A 15256-nucleotide genomic window follows, 5' to 3' on the forward strand; every position below is an offset into this window, starting at 1 on the left:
TAATTAGACTTGCATTTTAGGAAAATCCCTTTGGCACCTGAGTGGAGAGTGGATTAGAGAGGGAAAAGACAAGTCAGGAAGAATATTTAGAAATCTACCATCTATTTTATTTATGAATAAGTTCTGTTATAGAAAAATTATTTCTTTTTGGAAATTTTAGAAGACTCTGCCTATAAATTCATGTGGGCTTGGCATTTCCCATATGGTAGTTCTATGATGATCTGTCTTATTTCTGCCTCAATGACTGGTCTTTTAAAATGATTAATTGCCTTTTGTTTCAGTGTGGAAAAACATTCTATCTCTATGTTTTTGCATAAGTGCTTCTCATTTTTAAAATCTACTCCTCTATACCTCATAGAATCCCTAACTTCTTTTAAAAAGATAGCTCAGTAATAAAAATTATAATCTCATCTAATCTACTTATTCAATGCCATCTCAATTAAATTACCAAAAAAAATTATTTTATGGCATTTAGGAAAAATAATAACAAAATTCATTTGGAAGAACAAAAGGTCAAGGATTTCACTGAAATAAATGAAAAAATAAGTAAAGGAGAGAGGTTCAGTAGATTTTAAGCTGTATTATAAAGCAGTAATTATCAAAAGTATCTTAGTATGGCTAAGAAACAGAAAGCTATACCAGTGAGACAGTAGTGAATGATTATAATAACTTTGTATTTAACAAAAGTAAAGATTCAAGCTCTGGGGATAAGAATTCACTATTTAGCCAAAAAAAATTGTTGAGAAAACTGGAAAACAGTTTGGCAGAAACTAACCATAGACCAATGTCTTACACCATTTACCAAGATAAGATCAAAGTGGATACATGACCTAGACATAAAGGGATATAGCATAAGTAAATTAGGAGAATGTGGAACATCTTACCTATCAGACCTATGGATAAGAGGAGAATTTATGAATAAATAAGAGATAGAGAGCATCAATATAAAATGGATTATTTTGTTCTTCTGAGTTCACTCAGAAAGAGGGTGAAATAAAAGAATTGTTTTCTACCAAATTAGTGGATGTATCAGAATGACTATGATGTCTACTCCAGGGTGATATTTGCTTTTTTCACAAACTGATTTCATAAGCAATGATGATACACTATTCTTTTGCGCAAACTGAAATCTTTGGCTGGGATGATTCCCTCTTGTTCCTCCCTCTTCCTATAGAAATTCAACACATTCTTCAAAGCCCAGGTTAAATGATAGTTCCTCTGTGAAGCCTGCTCTTAGCTAGATGTGATCTCTCCCCTTGATCTGCCCCAACTTTTTCTTTCTTGTCATTATTAAACAGATTTGTTGTTATTATTAAACAGATTTTTAAATTAATTTAAATTCATTTATTTACTAATTAATTGATAATTTTAATTAATTTAATTAATTAAACAGATTATTAAACAAATTATTGTTATTATTAAACAGATTTTTTCTTCTCTACTATAATAAATGCCACTGAAGGCAAGATCCTAAGCTTTATTCATCTTCAGAAGCCTTTCTACCCCTAGTAGAGGGCCTTAAAATTAGTACCAGCTCAAAAAATGTTGGTAGAATGAATGAATGAATTCAATAAATATTTTTTTGCAACAGATGTTTAAACAGATCGAAGTGAATTTCCCAATAGATGGGGAGGTAGTCTAAACCTTCACTTCAAACTCTGGAGGTTATAATCCCTTTGCCTTTTGGAGTTCTATTCTGTATTCTTAGGCCAGATGTTGGGACTTGAGGAAATGAAATGCATGAATCAGGTCTGGAGGTCAAGTGGGTCATCTGTAGTAGTAGACAGCAGCAATAGAGGCTGCCATGGGGATGGATTCATCACACCAGGACAGAAAAGGACTATATCCTTCCCCACCACTCAATGGAGTCACATCTTGCGACTGTTTGGTATCTGCCATATAATAGATGCTTGATAAATGTTTACTAATTAATTAATAAATAATCACAGGTGAGAGAGCCCAGTGGAAACTGTCCCCATTTTAAAGTTCCCCTGAAGTGTCCATCAATTGTAGAATGGCTGAACAAACTCAGGTAAATGAGGTGATGGAATACTGTTGTGCTGGAAGAAATGATGAACAGGATGATTTCAGAAAAAACTGGAAAGATCTGCATGAACTGATGCAGAGTGAAATAAGTAGAACCAGGAGAACATTGTACACAGTAACAGCAATATTGTATGATGATCAACTGTGGTAGACTTAGTTACTCTCAGCAGTACAATGATCCAGGACAGTTCTAGGGGGCTTATGACAAAGAATGCCATCCACCTTCAGAGAAAGAACTGTTGGAGTTGGAATACAAATCAAAGCCTATGGTTTTTCACTTTAATTTATTTGGGATTGTATTTTGGGATTTTGGTATGATTATTCTCTTATGAAAATGAACAATTTGGAAATATATTTTGCATGACAATACATTTATAACCCAGATTGAATTGCTTGCCAGCTTTGGGAGGGGGGAAGAAAGGGAGAGAGGGAGACAATTTGGATTATATAACTTTGGAAAACTTATGTGGAAGTTTGTTATATGCAATTGGTAAAATAAAATCTCTTTATAATAAAAAATAAAATAAAATGACACCCCCCCCTCAAAAAATGCCCCTAAGTCATGAGCTTTTCTGACTCAGTAGCCAATTAGAGGACTCTTCCTTATTGATCATTTCAAGCCTCAAGACCTGTGTGAGCAAAATTAGGTTGTCTCTAAGTTTCTCCACAATGAATCAGGAAGAGAACATTTGTACGTGTTCCAAGCAATGACCCCTGTAGAGCAGTTCACTTACATTACATGTTAAATGAGTAAATGTGATGAATAAATGAATGAATGAGTATTGAATGAATGAATGAATGAATAAAGAAGTGCTAAATCAATAACTGTCTAAGTAAACTACTCCTCATGGTACTTTAAAAATTTCAAGGCCCTGTCACAGCTGTTACCTCATTACACAAATCTAGTTCACTGAAATGCTAGAAAACGGGAATTGGAGAAAGGAAATTGGTAAATACATTCCCAACTTCATGTCGCAATGCCAGCTCAGGTACTCAACTCGAGGAGCAGAAGGAAATTAAAAAGGCAATCTGAGTGTTTTAATAATATGCCTGGAATTCAATTTGAGATCCGCACAGAGAAATTGAATTCATGAAATTCCAAAACTAGAAAAGATGTATAAGGCAGATTTTTTTTAAAGCATAAGGACAAGGGGAATCAATGCCACATGAGATAGTCACATCTTTGGGAAAGAAAATAAGCTCCGAACAACTTCTTAATAGGTTTTACTCATTTCTACCTACCATAAAATCATAAACTGTATTCATTCTGGACAACTGTAGCTCTGAGGGGGCTTTAAAGCATCCTTCCTCCACAGGCTGGCAGGGAGCTCTGCTATTCTCGCTTATCACATCTCAGAATCTTCCTTTGGAAAGATGCCATTGGCGCATTAAATATTTTAATTTCCAGGAGACCAAAGCCCAGACAATGTGTCCACTCTCTAGGCTTCAAACAAAGCTCTCAGTAAATTTCATATTAGTTCAAATGGTCACTTCTAAGAAGAAGATAGAATCTCGGACTTCCCCTCTCGGCACCGAAAAATGTGCGCCAAATTTACCAGACAATGAGCAAGAAAAGCACCTGGCTGGTTTTCTGAGGATTGTGTTTCCCGGTAGTCCTGTCTCTGACTTTCCCTTTGCTGTGTTACAAACAGATTTGGTATCACAAAATCCAACTTGGGCTTCAATGACAAGAGTTCATCTTGCGAACATCAGATTAAGAGCAGGAAAGGAATCTAGTCCAAAGTCCCCATTTTATAAATGAAGAGTCTCGAGCCAAGAGACTTGTCCAATGTCACAAGAGAGATAGGTAATGCAGCCAGGTTTTTTTTAACCCAGGTTTTTGGACTCCAGATAAATTGATGGATGTATGGTGTTTAAAGGTTTATAAAAAAAACATTACATCGGGCAGCTGGGTAGCTCAGTGGATTGAGAGCCAGGCCTAGAGACGGGAGTTCCTGGGTTTAAATCTGACCCCAGACACTTCCCAGCTGTATGACCCTGGGCAAGTCACTTGACCCCCATTGCCCACCCTTACCACTCTTTTACCTATGAGCCAAAACACAGAAGTTAAGGGTTTAAAAAAAAAGATCTGAGTTCAAATGACACACTAATTAAGCTGTGTGCTCCTGGGCAACTCATTTAACCTTGGTTTGCCTCAGTTTTCTTAACTGTAAAAAGGAGGAGATAATAGCACCTGCATCAAAGGATTATAGTGAGTATGGAATGAGATATTTGTGAAGTGCCTGGAATGTCATATAAATACTTATTCCCTTCCTCCCCTCCAATGAGTTTACCCTTCACCATTCTTCTTTTCCAAAAATATGGAGCCTACATCTCTGCAGGGCAAAAATCTCCCCAGGGAGAATGATGTTTATTTATATAAATGTACTTCATGGGCATGAAATACATACAATTCCATGTGAGAGCATATTATTGGGGAGCATGGCAAGAAAGGACAAATATAACTTATTCAAAAACAGGATGATTAGGATGAAGTGATGAAGAGTGAAATAAAGGGAATCCAAACTCCAATACTTGAAAATGTCTCTAAAAGGAATCTAAACGGAATATTCAAAATACTGGAGCCAGTCCTAGAGAAAAATGATGGCAAAGTGTCACCTTCCTTATGGCAGATGGCAGAGAGCAACGCTAGAAGAGAAGGCTGCCTATTGTTAGATGTGGTCAAAGGATTGCATGTTTTTGCTTAATAATAAATATTTGGTATTACACGAGAGGGTTCAATTTCAAAGGGGAGTCTTTTGTCAGAAGTGACTGTGATGAAAAGACAAAAGGCATCAATGCATCTGTTTAAGCTGATGGATTTCTGTTTCTAAGATACAGAGATGTATCTCCTATGGCCTTTTACCCTCAAAATAGAGAACCGTCAAGTATCTAGCCACTGGGGGGAAAGGTACTGGAAATCAAATTAATTCGGTCAATTCTACAAACATTTTCTAAAATCCTCTGATGTGCAAAGCACCAAACATACAAAGACCAAAGCAAAAGAGTTGCCATCTTAAAGGAATTTACATTCTCCTGGGAGGAAGAGTTTAGATAAAACATGGGCATCCACATAGGAATGTATTATGAAACAAATTAAGCAGAGAGAAAGTCCCCCAAACTGGAGGGGTAGCAGTGAGGCAGGGAATGACTGAAAGAAGACTTCACAGAGCACAGATATTTAAGCTGAACTTGGCAGGAAGAAAAAAGATCTTGAGATGCAATTTGATGGGTTGATGCCTTTAGGCATGGGGATAGTTTCTGCCACCTAACCCTAACCTCAACCCTAACTGCATGGAAGTAAGAGATAAGAGCATCAAATTCAGTTAATTCATTAAAAAATTTTAATTAAGGTTTTTAATCCACTTTGGCTGGGATATGAAGTTCTTAAAGGGAGCAATAGGAAATGAGATTTTTGGAAAGGTAAGCGGGAGCTATGGAATGTAGTACCTCATTCAGAATCTATGACTCACCTATCTGAATGGTCTGACATATACTTGTGAGTGTGAAAAGTCTTTGAAAAATACTTTTACAAACAAACAGTAAAAATAATGCCACATGTGTTTAATTTACTTAGTGGAACAAATCATTTGGATGATTTTGGCATATTCATTATTTGTGTATAAAGGGTGCTAATAATTTGGCACAATGTGATATGATATAATGTAATGCAATTTGACATATGATACAATACAATATGACACAACACAACACAATACAAAACAATATAATAATGGCTAAAAATTTCCTTGCATTAATAATCCCTTAGAGCAGGGGTCGGCAACATATGGCTCTCAAGCCATATCTGGCTCCGCCTCCCAACCTGCCAGTCCGGGCAGAGCCCCAGGATGTGCCCCAGGGGGCCCATCAGCTCCCGTTCCATATTCCAGCACCTTCCCCTTCCATCCTCTTCCTTCCGCAGGCTTTTATGGCTCTCACGGCCAAAAAGGTTGCCGACCGTTGCCTTAGAGTCTTTGTCAGTCAGTAAATAAGCACCTACTGTGTGTCAGGTATTGTGCCAAGTACTAGGACTTAAAAAATAAAAAAGCAAAAAACAGTCCCTGCTCTGAGTAGCTCCTAGTCTGGTGATGGCAAACCTATAACACGCATGCCAGCACTGACACGTGTAGCCATTTTCGATGACACATGTCCACATGCAGCTGCATACAGAGAAGTATGGGGCTGCATGCCAAGGATGAAACATTTGCTGTAGTGTAGTGTAGACACTCTGTGCACTATAGATGACAATTCTACCTATATTAATTTACCTATTTTGGTTTATTAAATAAAGTTATATCTTACAATTATACTTTTTTGTTATTTAAACTATAAATATCACAAAATTATGTTTTTTTTTCTTGAAGTGACACACAATCCGAGTTATGCTCAGTTTTTTGGTGAATTTTGACACACCAGGCTCAAAAGGTTGCCCATCACATTCCTAGTCTAATGGGAGAGACAACATGAGAATAACTATAAATAAACAAGCTATGAACCGGTTAAATTGGAGATAGCCAGCAGAGAGAAAGCACTAGCATTGATGAGGACTTGAAAACAATAAGGCTCCATCTTTTAAGAACTATCTCACTTTGTAATTGAGACCGACTCCTCAAATTAGTGATGTTTGCCTGCACCCTATGTGACTTAGACACTTATTTCTTTGATTTTTGTTTTTGAATCTCAACTATCCCATCCTGAGTCCTTATCACTCATCTCCCACAGTTCACTCCAGACATTTGTTAAGTTGCTTGTATTTTTTTTTCAGTGCCCCCAGATTCCCCTCTTTTCTCATTCACTCAACTGCTGGAACCCTTCACTTAGATAATCTACCTGTCACCCACTACTCCAAGAACTTGGGCTCTTTAAGCTCTCTCCTCAGTCTATCTCTTGTCAAAATCTGTTGCCTGGGGAATGAACCTGATCAGTTTGGTCCCAGTAAGGTATAATCTTCAATCTCTCCCTGACTTCTAGTCTTTTCTAGTTACCTACTGTCATGGGTGAAATTCAACAAAAGCAGACTGAGGCACACTTCCTCCAATCAATATAATAGTTTATTTGCAGGATACAAACCTGTTAATAAAGCAAGTCAATGGCTATGTTGATTTTAAGACAAAGACTCCAAAATGAAGATGTCACTTCCTTTTTTATAAGCATAGAACAAAGAGCATAATAGGTGAGGAAATAATACAATTGGTTTTAGAGATGGCAGCAGAATCAGAGCGAGGACAAGATGGTTAATTACATAGCTGAGGATGACAATATGGTTGTTTGGAAGTTGAGAATGGGGCGCTAGGAACAATTTCCTCCTTCTATCCTGTGACTAAGAAATGTTCATTGTTTGAGTCTGCCTATAAGATGAGAGATAATGGACCACATTTCTTTCGATAACAAGTCAGACATTCTTAAAAGATAGCTTGGTGGTGTAAAGATACTAGACGAGAAGCCCTTGTGTCTACTGGCATCCCCCAAGGAGAGCAGATTTCCTTGAATAGAAGTTATTAGTAGAACTGGTTTTCTAAACTTAACTCAAAACAGGCAAGTTGAATTTCTGATCTAAGTTCAGAGAAAAAGAACTCTGACTTAGGCAGTTACAGGACAAAATAAATTAACTGTTAAGTAGAGGATTTTTAAAAATGTTCCAACATCTGTTTAATTTTCTTACTACAAACAGTCTCAAACCTCACCATACTTAAAAAACATTCACTATAGCCAACCATCTCCTCAGGCTATCCAATACCATCCCTCTCTTTCTCAGACATCTAGAAAAACTTGTTTACATTTCCTCTGATTTCTCTCCTTTCATTCTAAACCTTCTACAACCTAACTTTGGAACTCACCATTCAACTGAAACTCTAAAGCTACTAACGTCCTCTTAGTTGATGTCTCTGATGACCTTTTCTCAATTTTTATCCTTCTTGTTCTCTCTACAGACTTTGATGCTATTGACTCCTCCTCCTAGAAATCCTCTGCCCTTTGAGTTTTCATGACACTGATATCTCTCTTGAATCTCCTTTGCCAGATCATAAACGATAGCATATCCCATAACTGTGTATATTCCCCAAGGTTCTATCTTGTCTTCTTTTTCTATAGGTCTCATCAGCTCTTGGGAATTTAATTATTATCTCTATGCTGATGACTCAGATCTATATATACCCAGCCTCATCTTTCTCCTGAGCTTTAGTCCCTCATTAACTGCCTAGAAAAATTTTCCAACTGGTTATACTATAGTTCAACATGTTCAAAATAGAATTTGTTATTTTATTTCCCCAAAGCCACCCTTCTTCTAAATTTCCATATTCCTGCCAACGGTATCTATCTATCAATATCAATATCTATATCAATATCTCTATATCCTCCCCATCTCCAAGATTTACAACCCTTTTTCATGTTCAATTCCTCGCTCTCGGCCACTCTACAAATCTCATCAAAACTTGCCATTTCTGTCTCTACAACATCTCTTTCTCTCTACTCACACAACTTTGGCCCTTGTTCAGGTCCTCATGCCTTCTTACTTGAACTATTATTATGAGAATATCTTCTCATTGGTCTCCATGCTTTGTTCACTCTTCTCACCAATCTGTCCTTCACACAGCTTGGCAAAATGATTTCCTTAAAAATAGGTTTGACCACATCATTCTCCTCTCAATAACCTTTAGTGGCTCCCTATTACCTCCAAGATCAAATATGAAATATACTGCTTGACATTTAATGTTCTTTATATATCTGCCGGCCCCCAATCATGATGTATAACTTTCCCTTCATGAACCGTCCAGTCAAAGTGGTCTTTGGAATGATCCTTATAGATGGCTGTCTTAGCTCCCTTCTCTTTGCCTTTGCAGTGGCTAATCCCAATGCCTGGAATTTGCTTCCTCTTCACTTCTGCCTCTTAAAATCTCTAGTTTCCTTCAAGATCTGACTCAAACACCAGTTTCAACGGGAAACCTTTCCTGATTCCCTTAGCTGGTAAAGTCCCCCCACTCCAATGATTTCAGTGAGAAAGAAACTTTAAATATGGTGAGAGTGGAGGAAGGCATAACGATAATCTTGCCAATGTCAATAGAAATTACCCCTCTCCCCTGAGCAGAGGAAGGCCAGTCAATCAACAGTGACTTCCTTTCTTTCTCTAAAAATTCTGGGGAAACAAAACATCCAAGAAGCAAAGAAAATCTGTTTCTTTACTTCATAAAGATTGCCATCCTGGAGTCAGGAAAACTTGAGTTGAAATCCTCTCTCAGATACTTATAAGTTCCATGAGCCTGGGCAAGTCACTTAACCTCTATCTCAATTTCTCTGTCTGTAAAATAGGCATAATAAGAGCACCTACCTCTCAGGTTGATGTAAGGATAAAAGGATATAGCATTTAGCATAGTGCCTGGCACATAAAAGGCACTTCATAAAGGCTTGTTTCCTTCTTTCCTTCTAAAAAAGGAGCACTTGGGTTCTCTGGCCAGTGTCTGGCTTCTAAACAGGATGGATTATCAGGGCAGCAAGGATACTCCTGGGCTTGACGTTGTATTGTATGGTGGACATAAACACAAAACCCAAATAGTCCCTCTCTTGAAGGAACTTACATCCTGAAAGAGAAAGATCATAAGAAGTTTATAGAAAAGGAAACACAGGATAGATACAAAATAAATACACAATGATTTTGCTTACAGTCGAGTAAACACAAAGTATAGATACTAAGTAAATATAATATAATTTTAAGAGGTAGAAAGCAGATAGCTCAAGAGATTTATCAGACTCTGTGGTTTGGACTTTCCAACTGTCTTCTTGTTGGATTTTTCATTTCCCATATTTTTGCTTTTAGTTTTTTTTCAATGAACAAAAATCTATTTTCTTCTTGTCCCAGTCTACTCCTCCATTAAAAATAAGAAGGAAATAAAGAAAAAGAAAACCCTTGTAATAAATCTGCATAGTCGAGCAAAACAAATTCCCATGTATGCCATTCCTTTAAAAATGTGCCTTATTTCCACTTAGTCAACTATCTCTTTATCAGGGGGTGGACAGCCTGATTTATCCTCAAGACTCTGGAATCATAATCATTCATTGCATCAAGCAGAGTTCTTAAGTCTTTGAAAGTTGTTCATCATTACAATGTGGTTATAGTATAAATTATGTCCAGGTTTTGAATCAGTTCCTACAAGTCTTCCTAGGTTTTTCTGAAACCATCCCTTTCATCATCCCTTATTGCACAATAGTATTCCATTATCCATATACCATTTTCCATTTGATTCAACCATTTCCCTAGCTGATGGGCATCCCTTTAGTTTCCTATTCTTTGCTACTACAAAAAGAGCTGCTGCAAATATTCTTTACGAAATACGTCCCTTTTCTCTTATTTCATCTCTTCAGGGTGTAGACAAATACTTAAGACTCATCCTTTATCTAATGGGCAATTTGACGAGGTATAGAAAACCCTGGACCACAACTCAGGAGACCTGAGCTCTATTTCTCAGATCTTCTGTCTATGTATGTGATATATGAGTTATCTAGGTCTCCATTTTTTTTTATCTGCAAAAATGTTAATGGTGCCTTACCCAGAAAACCAGCAAAGATGACCAAAGATGAAAATGTTTAATGCTGGAGGGGAAGCAGAAAGACAGGTACACAAATATGTTGTTGGCAGAGCTATAAATTATTACGATCAATTTGGAATGAATGATTTTTTAAAATGCTACGATATCTTTACTCTTTGGTCCAAAGGTCTTGCTGCTAATCACATAGCCCAAGAAAGCCAACATCAAAAAGAAGGGGCTCATATACACCAAAATATTCATAGCAGCATTTTTTGTGTTAGCAGTGAACTGGAATAATAAGAAAAAAAAACCTGATGCCCATTAATTGGGAATTGCTCAACAAGTTGTGTTATTTGAATGTAATAGAATATTACTGCACTAATGGAAATGATGGTTTTGATGAATATTGAGAAAATTCATATGGAACAACTCAAAGTGAAGTAAGGAGCACTAGGAAAATTACATATATGATGACCACAGTCATGTAAGTGTAAAGAACAATATAAGGGGCAGTTGGGTGGCTCAGTGGATTGAGAACCAGACCCAGAGACAGGAGGTCCTGGGTTCAAATATGACCTCAGACACTTCCCAGCTTTGTGACCCTGGGTAAGTCACTTAACCCCCATTGCCTAGCCCTTATCACTTTTCTGCTTAAAACCAATACCCAGAATTGATTTTAAAATGGAAGGTAAGGGTTTTAAAAATAAAATAAAATAAAATAAAGAACAATATAAATGAAGCATGAATGAGACATAATTTATAAAGACCAAATTTCACCCTGGAAAAGGCCTGAGACAATACACTTTACTTTCTTACCTGTATACAAGCCTGGAACTATGCAAAAACCAGTAAAGATGTTGGAAGGGCTACATGTAGATAGACACATAAATACGTTATTGGTGGAGCTATAAATTATTACAATTTATAAAGAAATTTGAGGTTTTAATTTTTTAAAGTGCTGCATAAAGAACAATCTAACTAACTGGAGGAATTTTCAGTGCTCATGGCTAGGCCATGCCAATATAATAAAAATGACAATACTATCAAAATTAATTTCTGCTTTTAATGCTATACCAAATTACCAGAGAAAGAACTAATTTTTTTAGTTCAAAGATGTTTTATTTTCCTAATCACATATAATAATAATTTCCAATGTATGTTTTCCAAAATTATAAGATCCAAAGCATCTCGCTCCCTCCTTCCCTCCTCCCCACTTGGTAAACAATTTTATCTGGGCCATATGTGTATTGTCACGCCAAACACACTTCCATACTGGTCATTGTTGTAAGCACACACTCATACAAAACCAAAACAGAGAAGGCATTTGATAGAGTTTGATAAAATAACAATACATTTGGAAAAACAAAAGATCTAGAATATCAAGGGAAATGATGAAAAGAAATGAGGATGATGGGGGAATAGTGCTTCCAGACCTCAAACTACATTATAAAGCAGCACTCATCAAAACTATTTAGTATTGCTTTAAAGAATAGAGATAGATCAATGGAACAGATTAGACAAGGAAGATTCAGAAACAACAGAACCCAATAACCCAGTGTTTGACAGAGTAAGAAAACACAAGTTACCTAGGGAAAAACTTACCGATGGATAAAAACTGCTGGGAAAACTGGAGAGCAGTTTTGCAGAAATTATGCTTAGATTAACCCTTTATACCACACTCCACAATACATTCTAGATGGATACATGATATTAATATTAAAGATACAAGGGATATTCTAATAATAGAAGAAACAGAAACCATCAGTAAAAATTAATTTTTTTTAAAAAGCAATAAAGAAAGCTCTGATTTATAATGTTTATTCATTTCTGAGGTATAGATGCTCATGCTAAAAATTAAACAATCCGTTCTCACAAGCTGGTTCAAACTGGCTCCAGCACACCCTGATGAATATGGAATAATGCACATGTTGTCACATTTGGTTGGTGTTCTGGTCGGTTTTGCTGGATTGTTTGTTTTTTCACTTTTGAGAGAAGAGGGAAAGATAAACTAGAAAATGAAGGAGATGTGAAACAGATCATTTAAAAATGAAAAACAGTGTTTTGATGGGAAAATGTCATGGAATAGAGGAACATAATGTCCTTTGTATATTTAATATTCTTATGTTGAACTTGACATTGATCTCAACAGTGATCTGCTGATGGCGTTGACCTCTTTTCTACTTGGCCTTTTAAAAAGCAAGAAATATGACAGAGTGGAAAGAAGCAGTTCCCTCAAAGGAGCTAGGCTCAGAGACTCGATCTATCATTTCTTCTCTGTGAAGTATTGGGCAATTTTAACTAATATGGGTCTCAGTTTCTTCTGGGTCAGAATAGATGATCTCTAAAGTCTCTTCTAGCTCTGCATTTAAAAATCCTTACCAAATGAAGAAATGAGGCAAGGGAGAGCCCAGGTTTATTGATAATGGAGTCAAATGTATGTTAGTAGAGGAGAGCTGGAACCATATTTTCTTTGGCAAGATCTCGACAAGTGGAACCCCTGGTGTCTACAAAACCCAAATTGTAATTGCAAAGTATCTCTTATTATGGGGCTGGGATTGTTCCCAGATTCTAAAATGTGTGGTTTTAAATTCCCTCTTCTGCTGAGAAATTCAGAAAGGGGAAATTAATCTTCTCTTCCTAGAAGCACCTCAGCCAAAGCAGGGTTCGGTACATAAATGGCTACAGGGGGTGTTATAATAATATTCTACCAGGTCCTTATTGAGCTCCATGGGTCCTTTCCCCTTCCTAACTTAACTCCTAGCTCCATGGGATTTGGTCCAAGAGCATCAGGGTGATAGAATGGGGACAAAAAGAAGTACTGCCAAAACTCAATGCCATTAGATTTATAATTCAAGACTTTGAAAAAGCCATGATTTCATCTGTGGAGGTAGCCCTCCCATGAGTCTGCTCACACCCTGTCCCTTATATCCAATATCCTAACAAATGGATTCAAGCATTGTTATGGCCTAAAACAATTTATCCTCTGATGGCCATCCTCCGCCAGGTCACCAAGGAGTCCTTTCTGTCTTTAAAATGGATGGAGATATTGATTGGGGAATGGATAAGCAAATAGTGGCAATCAAATGCAATGGAATATTACTACGCCATAATAAATAATAAATAATAAGTCTACAGAAGGGTAGACTCACATGAACTAATAAAGGATGATGGAAGCTGAACCAGGAAAATAATCAGTGCAATGACTACAATAATGTAAGTGAAAAAAAAAAACAACACACAAACAAAATGAGTGTCATGTAATTATAATGATGGAGCCTAACTCCACAAAAGAGATGAGAAAATGCACCCCCCTCTCTTCTTTGCACTATGGATATGGAACATTGAGGATATGATTCAGATTTAATGAGTCAGTTTTGCTAAAGTGTTTTTTTTCTTTTAATTTTTTTTCTTTTTTTTGTTACTAGGAATGGTTCTCTGAGGAAGAGCTATACTGGGAAATGGAGGTGACATAAAAACACAATGACAGCAATATGCATTTTTTAAAAAATATAATAAAATGGATGAAGAAGAGTGGGTACCCACTGATCAAAGAATGGCTGAAAAAGCCATAGGATATGACCAAAATGGAATGTTGTTGTGCCATAAGAAATAGCAGATATGAGGAATTAAGAGAAACATGGAAAGATTTCTGTGAACTGAAGGAAAGCATCAGAACGAAAAGGAAACAATATGAGGAATGAATGCAATATGCAATACACAACAAACACTAAGCTCTGAGAAACTGAAAAATAATAAATAAATAAATAAATAAGCAAATAAATAAATAACTAAATAAATGAATGAATGAATGAATGAATAAATAAATAAATAAATAAATGAAGGAATGAATAGATAGATAGATAGATAGATAGATAGATAGATAGATAGATAGATAGATAGATAAACGAAATAAAGTCCTAGAGCACAGATATAGAAATTATCTCCTTCCTTATGGCAGAGAGGCAAGATTCTACTCAAGCAGAGCATCAATTCTATTCCCCAATGTGATCACTGAATATTTTATTGGGTCACAGCCATATTGCTTAATTAGTTTTCTCTGTTATGAGCGTGGGGGAAAGTGGAAAGGACATTTCAAGGGACAGTTAGGTGGCTTAATTGATAGAACATCAGGCCTGGAGTTAAGAGGACCTGGGTTCAAATCTGGTATCAGACATTTGCCAGCTGTGTGACCCTGGTCAAATGACTTAACACTAATTGCCCAGGATTTACTACTCTTCTGCCTTAGAGCTAATATTTAGTATTAGAAGGAAGGAAAGAAGGAAGGAAGGAAGGAAGGAAGGAAGGAAGGAAGGAAGGAAGGAAGGAAGGAAGGAAGGAAGGAAGGAATATTGGTCATGAGAGAACTGAGTTTAATATAGACTGTGACACTGTCCTATTGCCTGACCATTAATGAGTTACAATTTCTCTTGACCTCAGTAACTTCATCTATAAACAGGATGTGTAATAGCCACGTAACAGGGTGATCATAAACAAAGTGCTTTGCAAACCTTAAATAGCACGATAGAAACAGGAGTTGTCTTTGTTGCTATTTTCAAAAGTAGAATTGCTCAACATGTCTAAACTCATCTTCTGGTGTGGAGGCTCCAAATTTTGCACTAAAATATGCTAATCCTTGGTTGAAACACACACAGGGTCATGAGGCAGTTCTTGTGAAGGCTTCCCACCCTGGG

The sequence above is a fragment of the Gracilinanus agilis genome, chromosome 2, assembly GCF_016433145.1.
Source record: "Gracilinanus agilis isolate LMUSP501 chromosome 2, AgileGrace, whole genome shotgun sequence".
Lineage (NCBI taxonomy): Eukaryota > Metazoa > Chordata > Mammalia > Didelphimorphia > Didelphidae > Gracilinanus > Gracilinanus agilis.